General features: G+C 49.1%; 1 pseudogene; it reads left to right on the forward strand.

Annotated features, from left to right (window-relative positions):
- The first annotated feature begins 280 nt into the window (after positions 1-280).
- LOC112605475 lies at positions 281-421 on the forward strand (annotated as a pseudogene).
- The last annotated feature ends 8,155 nt before the right edge of the window (positions 422-8,576 follow it).

An 8,576-nucleotide genomic window follows, 5' to 3' on the forward strand; every position in this document is an offset into this window, starting at 1 on the left:
CACTGGAGATAGGCCTTGGAGAATGTGAGGATTTTAGGAAGTGGACAGGGTGAGGTGAGTATGGTGGAAATTTCAAGAAAAGGAAGGTACTAGCAAGATGTAGACTGGGCAAGGCCAAGGCATATTTGGTGAATAGTAGGCCTTCAGGGATGTCTGGTGGGTTGGGCCTTTGGGAAACTATGAGGTCAGGGGGCATGAAATGAAACATGCACTGTGTCCAGGCTAGGAGGGTCTCGTGGGCATGGAATTAATCCACCCACTTACACCTTCCTTGTGTTCCAGGTCCTGTTCCACGAGCTGAGGATTCTAAGGACAAATAATCCACAACCAGACTTACAGATAGGTTCAAGAAATAAATTCTCTTTTGCAACCAAGAGCTCATCGTTCAGTATGAGTTTCAATACATATAAGAAGAAATATTATGATCCCCCCCAAAAAATAAAGAAAGAAAGAAATAATTCACAGCTGGGCGTGGTAGCTCAAGCCTGTAATCCCAGCACTTTGGGAAACTGAGGCAGGCAGATCACTTGAGGTCAGGAGTTCAAGACCAGCCTGGCCAACATGGTGAAACCCCATCTCTACTAAAAGTACAAAAACTAGCCAGGTATGGTGGCACACACCTATAATCCCAGCTACTTGGGAGGCTGAGGCAGGAGAATCGCTTGAACCTGGGAGGCGGAGGTTGCAGCGAGCAGAGATCGCACCATTGTACACCAGCCTGGGCAACAGAGCCAGACTCCATCTCAAAAAAAAAAAAAAAAAAAAATTCACAAGCCTGTCCCCAAAGAGCCTACAGTTTATTGTGGCACATAAAACACTAAAGAATTTTAAGGATGTGACAGGATCGCAGGATCGATCCTATCTATGATAGACATAAGGTCAGAGGAAGTCATAAGATATAAAGTCAGCTACTCTGACCTGGGAAAGAGAGTTGGGGGAAGCTGAACAGAAAAAGAGGCCACCTTTAGTTTGAGTCTTGAACTGCTATCAAGCAGTTCAATTGAGCTTTCCCTGAATTTAATCCAGAAGTTAGTCCAGTAGTTCTCAACTTAGGGTAATTTTGCCCCCTGGAAACATTGATCAATGTCAGGGGACATTTTTGGTTGTCATGACTTGGTGGTGAGGGGGGTGCTACTAGTGTCTCATGGGTAGAGGTCAGGGATGCTGCTGTACATCCTAAAATGCACAGGGCAGTCTCCACAGTACAGAAGGATCTGGCCCAAAAGTCAATCGTGCTGAGATTGAGAAACCCTGGGTTGAAGAACATGTCAAACTCCACCACGTTGGGAATTAGGAGATGGTCAGGTAGCCAACAGCTTCCTGTGGCTTTGGGCAGGTCCCAGCTGTTTCTGGTGGGCCTCATGCTGTGGACTGAATGTGTCCCCTCAGAATTCATGTTAAAGCTCTAAACCTCTGTGTAATGGTATGTGGAGGTGGGGCCTTTGGCAGAAATTAGGGTTAGATTAGGTCATGATGGGACTAATGGCCTTATAAAAAGAGAAACAGGTGCAATATATCTCCCTCCCTCCCCGCCTTCCTCCCTGCCACCGCCACCATCCCCGCAGCCTTCAGAACCGTGGGGGCTAAATGTCTGTGGTTTCTGCCCTCTAGTCTACAACATTCTGTGATTCTGTGATAGCAGATGGAGCATCTTGATTTCCTCTATCTGGTCATGAGTCTGTGAGGCTGGATGTTCTTTTACACTTGTCTCACCTCTCTAGGACATCATGAGAGGGTTGTTCAACGAATGTTCAGCTCACTCATCTTCTGGCAGGGCATGGTTTTCATCCATCTGCAGATTTCTGGCTCACGCATTTATCGAGTTTCTAGAGGCAGCTTTACAAAGCATGTTGGATGAGGTGTCTTGTTTGTTGGGAATAGTGGATTATTTATATTGCTGGATAACTATGTGACCCAGGGAAAAATATGCAGTATTATGCAATATTAGGATCTCTCATTCTCACCCCACCCAGCCACATTTTCTTCACACTGTCGCTCAGTCCTGGTCACACACAGAAGCCACTTTCATGGCTGGAGAGACCCTTCCCCTTGGCTCAGCCTCTGACAGCCTCTCACTGCCTATCGGCTATGGCGTCATCCCCTGGGTCTGACTTTCCTGGCCCTCCACAGCCTAACTCCAGGGACAGCTCCGCTTCATCTGATGCCTCCTTCCCTCAGGCTGTGCCAGAGACGTGCTTCAGCCACAGCAAACCCACCATTGTTCCCCAAATGAACAGCCCTAGAGGGAAGAGACTGTGCTTAATTGCTCTAAAAGCCCAGTTCAGCAAAGACCCAGTGAATAAAATGACAGACAAATGAATGCACACTTTAAAGAGGCTTTTAGAATTCATGAGAAGCCACATGTTGAGGAGGTTGGTGATAGGAAGGCAGTGGCATCCATGGACAGAAGTAGGTGAAAATGTTTCCTCGAGGAGGCAAAGAGGCCGTCTCTGTGTTGGCAAATTTGAGATGTCACTCTGCAGAGATGGAACCTGACATCTAGGGATGTCAGTTAGCATCTCCGTGGTTACTCCTCTGTGATTCTGCTGGCTTTCCAGTGTGGTTGGGAGATGGCTGCGTAGCTTCAAGCCCCACACCCACACAGCTTCACTGAACACCAGGAGGGAGTGTATCGGTGAGCTGCTGTCATGACAGCACTGTGTAACAAACACCCCCAAACTCAGTGACCTACAACTAATGCAACAGACCATGTGTTTTTCTTTCTCTGCAGTCTACCTACGGGTCAGCCAGGACTCTTCTGCTTCAGCTGGTCTCTGAGGCTTCAGGTCAGGTTCAGGTCTGTTCCGCAGTCATCCTAATTTTCTTGTACTTACCAGCAACGCGGCATGTTGATCGCATGACAGATTCAGGGATCTAATGGTAAGGCCACGCCTGTGAGAACATTGAAAGTCTCTGTTTCATGTCTGCTCACATGATGGGCTGGCATGTGCATCCTGCCCTGAGGGGAGGGGAGGGGAATAGGAGCATCAGTACTCTCTGAACAATCATCTCATCTATCACAGGGGTAGGATGTCTTCCTGAAACCCTCTGCCAGAATTCCCCAGGGAATCTTATGCCACACTGACTAGAACCGAGTGTCGTGGCCAGCCCCAAACCAATCACTGGCAAAGAAGAACTGGCTCGCTATGAGGGATTAGACCAATTGTCATTTGGCCCTGGGCCAGGACCCTCTTCTTGTGAACACTGAATGGATTTGGGCTCCTGTCAGCAAGGCATTGGCAGGTGATGACTATCGAGTAGGCAACCAATGTCTGCCCCAGCCACCAGCTCTGATCAGAGTGAGGTCACTTTCCCTCTTCGGGCCCAGAGTAGCACAGAAAAGTCTCCGTGGGCCTTGCAGGGTGTTGGAAGTGTGTCCACACAAGTTTTTCCAGGTGCCACTCGCTGAAATCCCTTCACCTGCTCTGTCCCCACCGGGCAGACCAGCCAGTGCACTCCTGCCTCAGACACTGGGTCACCAGGCAGCTCCTTCTGTGGGTGTGTCTGTCCTTACAGGATCCCTGGAGCAAAGGCTGCCCTCGCCAGGCACTGGCTGGCAGCTCCCATGGCACAGGTGTCACATCAGGCCTGCTGCACTTGCCCCTGCTTGCCCAGGGACTTCCCTTCTAACAATGAGGTCTGACAGCATCTCTAAGTTGGTAAGAAACCGGACAGCCAAACAGCCTTGGATTATTCTACCCTCAGCCTGCCTCTCTGGGCTTCAGATTGTTCATTAGAAATATTCTAGGGGATGATAGGATTCTCACACAATTTCCCGTGCCGGAAAGTGAATTTTCTGATGGCAATGGCTGTCTCAGAGGAGGGGGGGGGGAGGTGTAAGCATTCAGCCCCTCCCTAGCAGCCAGGCTGTTTCTGGGCATCCCTCTCCATATCTGGTCCCTGACACTCTGGGATCCTCCTGTGAAGGCCTGGGCAGAGCACCCAAGGCAGGCAGGGGCCTTGGACTCTAATCCTAGCAAGACCTTGACATTGCTGTGTGAAGAGGCTTTGTAGGGCTTGAAGTTTTGCATTTGAGGAGTTTTTTCTTAAAAAGGGAAAAAAAGGTAGAACATAATTTGTAAATGCCCAACTAGGTAACAGCTGTGATGGCTGATTGCATGTGTCAATTTGGCTGGGCCACAGTGCCCAGATACTTGGTTCTGGCTTTTCCTGCGAAGGTGCTTTGTGGATGAGATTAACATTTAAATTGGTGAACTCTGAGTCATGCAGATTGCCCTCCATAATGTGGGTGGACCTCACTCAATCAGTTGAAGGCCTGGCCACTCCCAGGGAGGTAGAAGCTCTGCCAGCAGGCCGCCTTCAGACTTGAGCTGCAGCTCTTCTGTGGGTCTCTGGGCTGCTGCTACACCCTGCAGAGTTCGTACTCCCAAGCCTCCACAGCCATGTGGGCCAGTTCCTAAAAATCTCTCTGTCTCTGTCTTTCTCTCTATGTCTCTCTCTTTCTCTCTCCATCTATCTCTGTCTCGCTTCTCCCTGTCTCTCTCTTTTTCTCTGTCCCTCTGCCTCCTTCTCTTTCTCTCTGTGTCTCTGTCTCTCTTTATCTCTCTCCATCTTTATCTTTCTCCCTCTGTCCATCTCTGTCTCTCCGTCTGGTCATCTCTCTCTGTGTGTGTGGCCCTCTCTCTCTTTCTCTGCCTCTCTCCCCATCTCTCTTTTTCTCCCTCTCTCTCTGTCTGATCATCTCCCTCTCTTTTTCTCTCTTTCTCTCTGCACACACATGCATCTTGTGGCTTCTCATCTTGTGCTCCTCAGGAGAACGCTGCCTGACACAGGGCCTTGGAAAGACCCGATGCGATCAGGGGCCCAATGCCTGAGGCCCATTAGCTTCCCTGTGGAATCATCCCTGGGAGCCGGGCCGCCCTCCCCATGCTGGTCCTCCACAGTCCCTCTGTAAGATGGTGAGGGGGTTGCCCCTGAGCTTCGCCTTGGTGCTGAGGCCCTACACATAGACTGCAGGTGTCTGAGCACGTCCCAGACAGTCAAGCATCAGGGTCTCCAGCCCTGCCTCTGGCCATCCCCTCACCTGCAGCCCATGCACACGAGGTGAGGAAGCAGCAAGAGGCACACAGAGGGCCACCTTCTCATACCCGGAGCCTTCAGCGACTGAAGAACCCAAGGTCACCCCAGACCCCAGGCCTGGCCATCTTTCCCCTTCCCTCAGCTGAGTTCTGCTCAGCTTGCACCTTTCCAGGTACCATTGCTTGCCACTTATGGGTTGCAAAAAGAAATATATGGGGGTTAATAGATTTTCAGACTTTATAAAACACCCTTGTCAAGGCCGGATTTTTGTCTGTCTGTCACTGCTAATGTAAACGTACCTTCTCTGGAGGCCTTCTGAAGGGGTCAGAGCCCTGACGTGGAGCTGGGGAGCTGGGTGCTGGTTGCAGGGGACCTGCTAACTGGCCAGTGGCATTGGTCAGTCCCATCTCCCAGGTGGGCCTCCACTGAGTACCTGGGCTTTGCTGGATGATCCACGGTCCTTGCAGTTGTGCCGTCCACTGGATAGACTTTGCAGCTTGCTCTGCTGCCCCCATGTGCTTGGGGACCTGGTCCTTTTGAGAAGACAATGGGGATGGGGAAGACTTTGGGCATTGAATTGGGAACTCATTTTGTGTTGGGTAGATTCACCAAGAAGTCAAACACACTAGACAACAAGCAAGCAAGCAAACAAGCAAATGAATAAATGCACTAATTTGAATTTTTTACAAGCACTGCTCCTGTGCTTTGGGAGGTGTGTTGATGTGTGCACACGCAAGAGCGGAGGTGGAAAGGAAGTGACCCTTGCTTGGTTTAGTTGCATTATGCAGGGATCCCTTTGGGCAATCCTCCGCAAGCAGCCAGCTTACGGGATGCAGGAGAGGGTCATTGAGCCTTCATCATCAGAGGAAGAATTCCTCCGTCTGGCTGAAGAGGAGACAGTGCATGAAAAATGGTGGCAAGGGGTCAGGAGGGGAAGGCAAGTGAGAAAACACTTTCATCTATTATCCCGGGGTCAATGGGCTCCCTCCCATCAGGGAACCTTGGGGCCGATGAATGGCCCATTGCAGGAGGTGCGGCATTGTGTGGACCGGGAGCCCACGTCACAATCCCCCAGCTCAGGACAATAGTGCCTAAGAAAGTGGTGGGTGGCTCGCCTCCCAGGAGCTGCTTCTTCTTATCAAAGGGCTTTCACCAGGAACGCCCCAGCCTGCTTAGGAAGGAGGGAGAGCTGTTTGTCCAATAATGCGAAGGCATTTCAGACTCATTCCAAATTCTCCGTCATGGCGATTAGGTTGGCCCGTATTGAATTTCCTCCAGAACCAGTGTAGGTTTCTCAGCTGTTGCCGCTCCCTAAAAGCCACACATATTCTTTGAGTTGTGTAATTTTTGTTTGAAGAACAACACATTCCTGTTTAAAAAGGAGTCCAAATCCTTATGCTGAAAAAAAGACATGCATTCCCTCCAAAGAAGATGCCTGGAAGGCCACATATATCCAGCCTGCAGTGGGGATGCGGCACAGAGACTGGTTCCTGGTTTGGGCAAAACCACGGTCTTACCTTCTTCTTGGCACCTCCTTATCAATAACCCATAATTACATGTTTTAAAATACCCTGCAAATTCGTTGTGAGTCTGGCATTGTGACTACCCTTATTGAGTTAGGGCTGGTTTGCTTTCAGGGTTTCCAGAAATATGTCACCCAAATGGAGAGAATGTGATATCCTGGTAGTACCTGATGTTCCCTGCTACCCTAAGCTTTAGAAGTGGGCAGTGGCCAGAGATGTGATTTTGTGGTGTTGTTTTCACATCTGGCATGGGGCCTCGAATCTCAGATCTCAAAATGAGTCTGCCTGGCACCAAGCAACCCTCGATTTCGGATGCAGAACTGATACTTGCACAGAGACTCCCTGGGCTGCAAGGTTTTCCTAGTGAGCAAAACTGACTGTCCACAGGCAGGGATTCTGTGAGAACTGGTCCTTATGGCCCCAGACCTTGTAAATAGCTCTCCTGCATTTTCAGTTGGCAATTTACTTAGGAAGTCAGTTGAGTGGCAGGCCCTGCACAAGGAACTGGAAAAACAAAAAGAAAGATGACATGGTCCCTGCCCATGTTGGGGACAAATTAACAGATAGATGAATGCAAACATCTGTGGTTAGCATTATGAAAGAGCTACACAGGAGGTACATACCCTACACTATAAGCACTTGAAGCAAGAATGACAGTGATTGATTTCTAGAGCATGGTGAAGAGTCTATGGTAGAGTACTGTGTTGAACAGTGCTACCCCAAATTCATGTCCACCCAGAACATCAGAATGTGACCTTATTTGGAAATAGGATTGTTGCAGGTATAATTTGTTAGATAAGATCACCCTGGACTAGGGTGGGATCTAAATCCAAAGACCGTGGTCCTCATAAGAAGGCAATGTGAAGACAGAGGCAGGTGTTGGAGTGATGTAGCTGCAAGCTGACGATTGCTGACCACCACCACAGGGGAGCTGCAGGGAGGAGATTCTCCCTTGAAGCTTCCAGAAGGTACAGACACTCAGGACGCCCTGTTTTCTGACTTCTGGCCGCCTGAACTGTGAGAGAATGTGTCTGTTGTTTCCAGCCACCATGTTTGTGGTCATTTGTTGCAGCAATCCTAGGAAACTAATACACATGGTGTGTTGTCAATTGCATTTCACCGGCAGCACTGAATGAGAGTTTCCACAGTTGGATGGAGTGGGAGCTTGGTTATGGCCTAACCATGGAGACAAGTGGGGCTGGGGACCACAGGTAAAGGAGGAAATGGGAACAGAGAAGAATGAAAGCACACAGAAGCTTCTGCCCTGTGGGTGGCGTATGCCAGGAATGAAGAGGGCACGTGGGAAGGTGGGAAGGTGGGACTGGCCAAGGGAAGAAGGACAGCTCAGAAAGACTTGGTGAGCCATACTAAGGAGTTTGGGTTTTATCCTTTCCCTACCTTCCTTCCTCTTTCTTTTTTTTTAAAATTAAATCAGTGATCTCTGTCACATAGACATCCTACAGAATAGCAAAATGTTCATGGATGTTGCAGGGAAAAACAAAAGGATAAAGTTGCTGGCTTCTCTGTGATACAATATTGCACAGAAAAACTAAACACAGAGAGGTGCCAGATGCCAGTAGTGTGATGTGTACAATTTTTAAAAGAATATTGTTAATAAATAGTATATCTTAGAGTCATTTATTTACCTTTTCCGTAAAATACAAGGCAAAAAACTGCCCCCCACACACAAAAACAAAAATAGCTTTATCCATTGGAAGGAATTTCTGATGCTGCAGGTGTATTGTTGTGGTCTTTCTGTCTCCTCTCTTCTCACTGTGCTGTAAACTCCTACGTCAGGGACCTTCTCTGATTCACCAATGCATGGATGAACAGTAGACACTTGTGTACTGTGGAGTACAGAGGCAACTGGGTAGTGTGGCCAGGAAAGACCTTCCATAGGAGAGCAGATCTGAGCTCCAGCAGGATGTAAGGATAGGGTGGACAGAAGAGGGAGAGGAGGGGAATATTCTACCTATGGGAAATGTCATGAACTAAGGCACAGAAACAGTTTGT

This window comes from Theropithecus gelada, chromosome 13, assembly GCF_003255815.1.
Source record: "Theropithecus gelada isolate Dixy chromosome 13, Tgel_1.0, whole genome shotgun sequence".
NCBI classification, from domain to species: domain Eukaryota; kingdom Metazoa; phylum Chordata; class Mammalia; order Primates; family Cercopithecidae; genus Theropithecus; species Theropithecus gelada.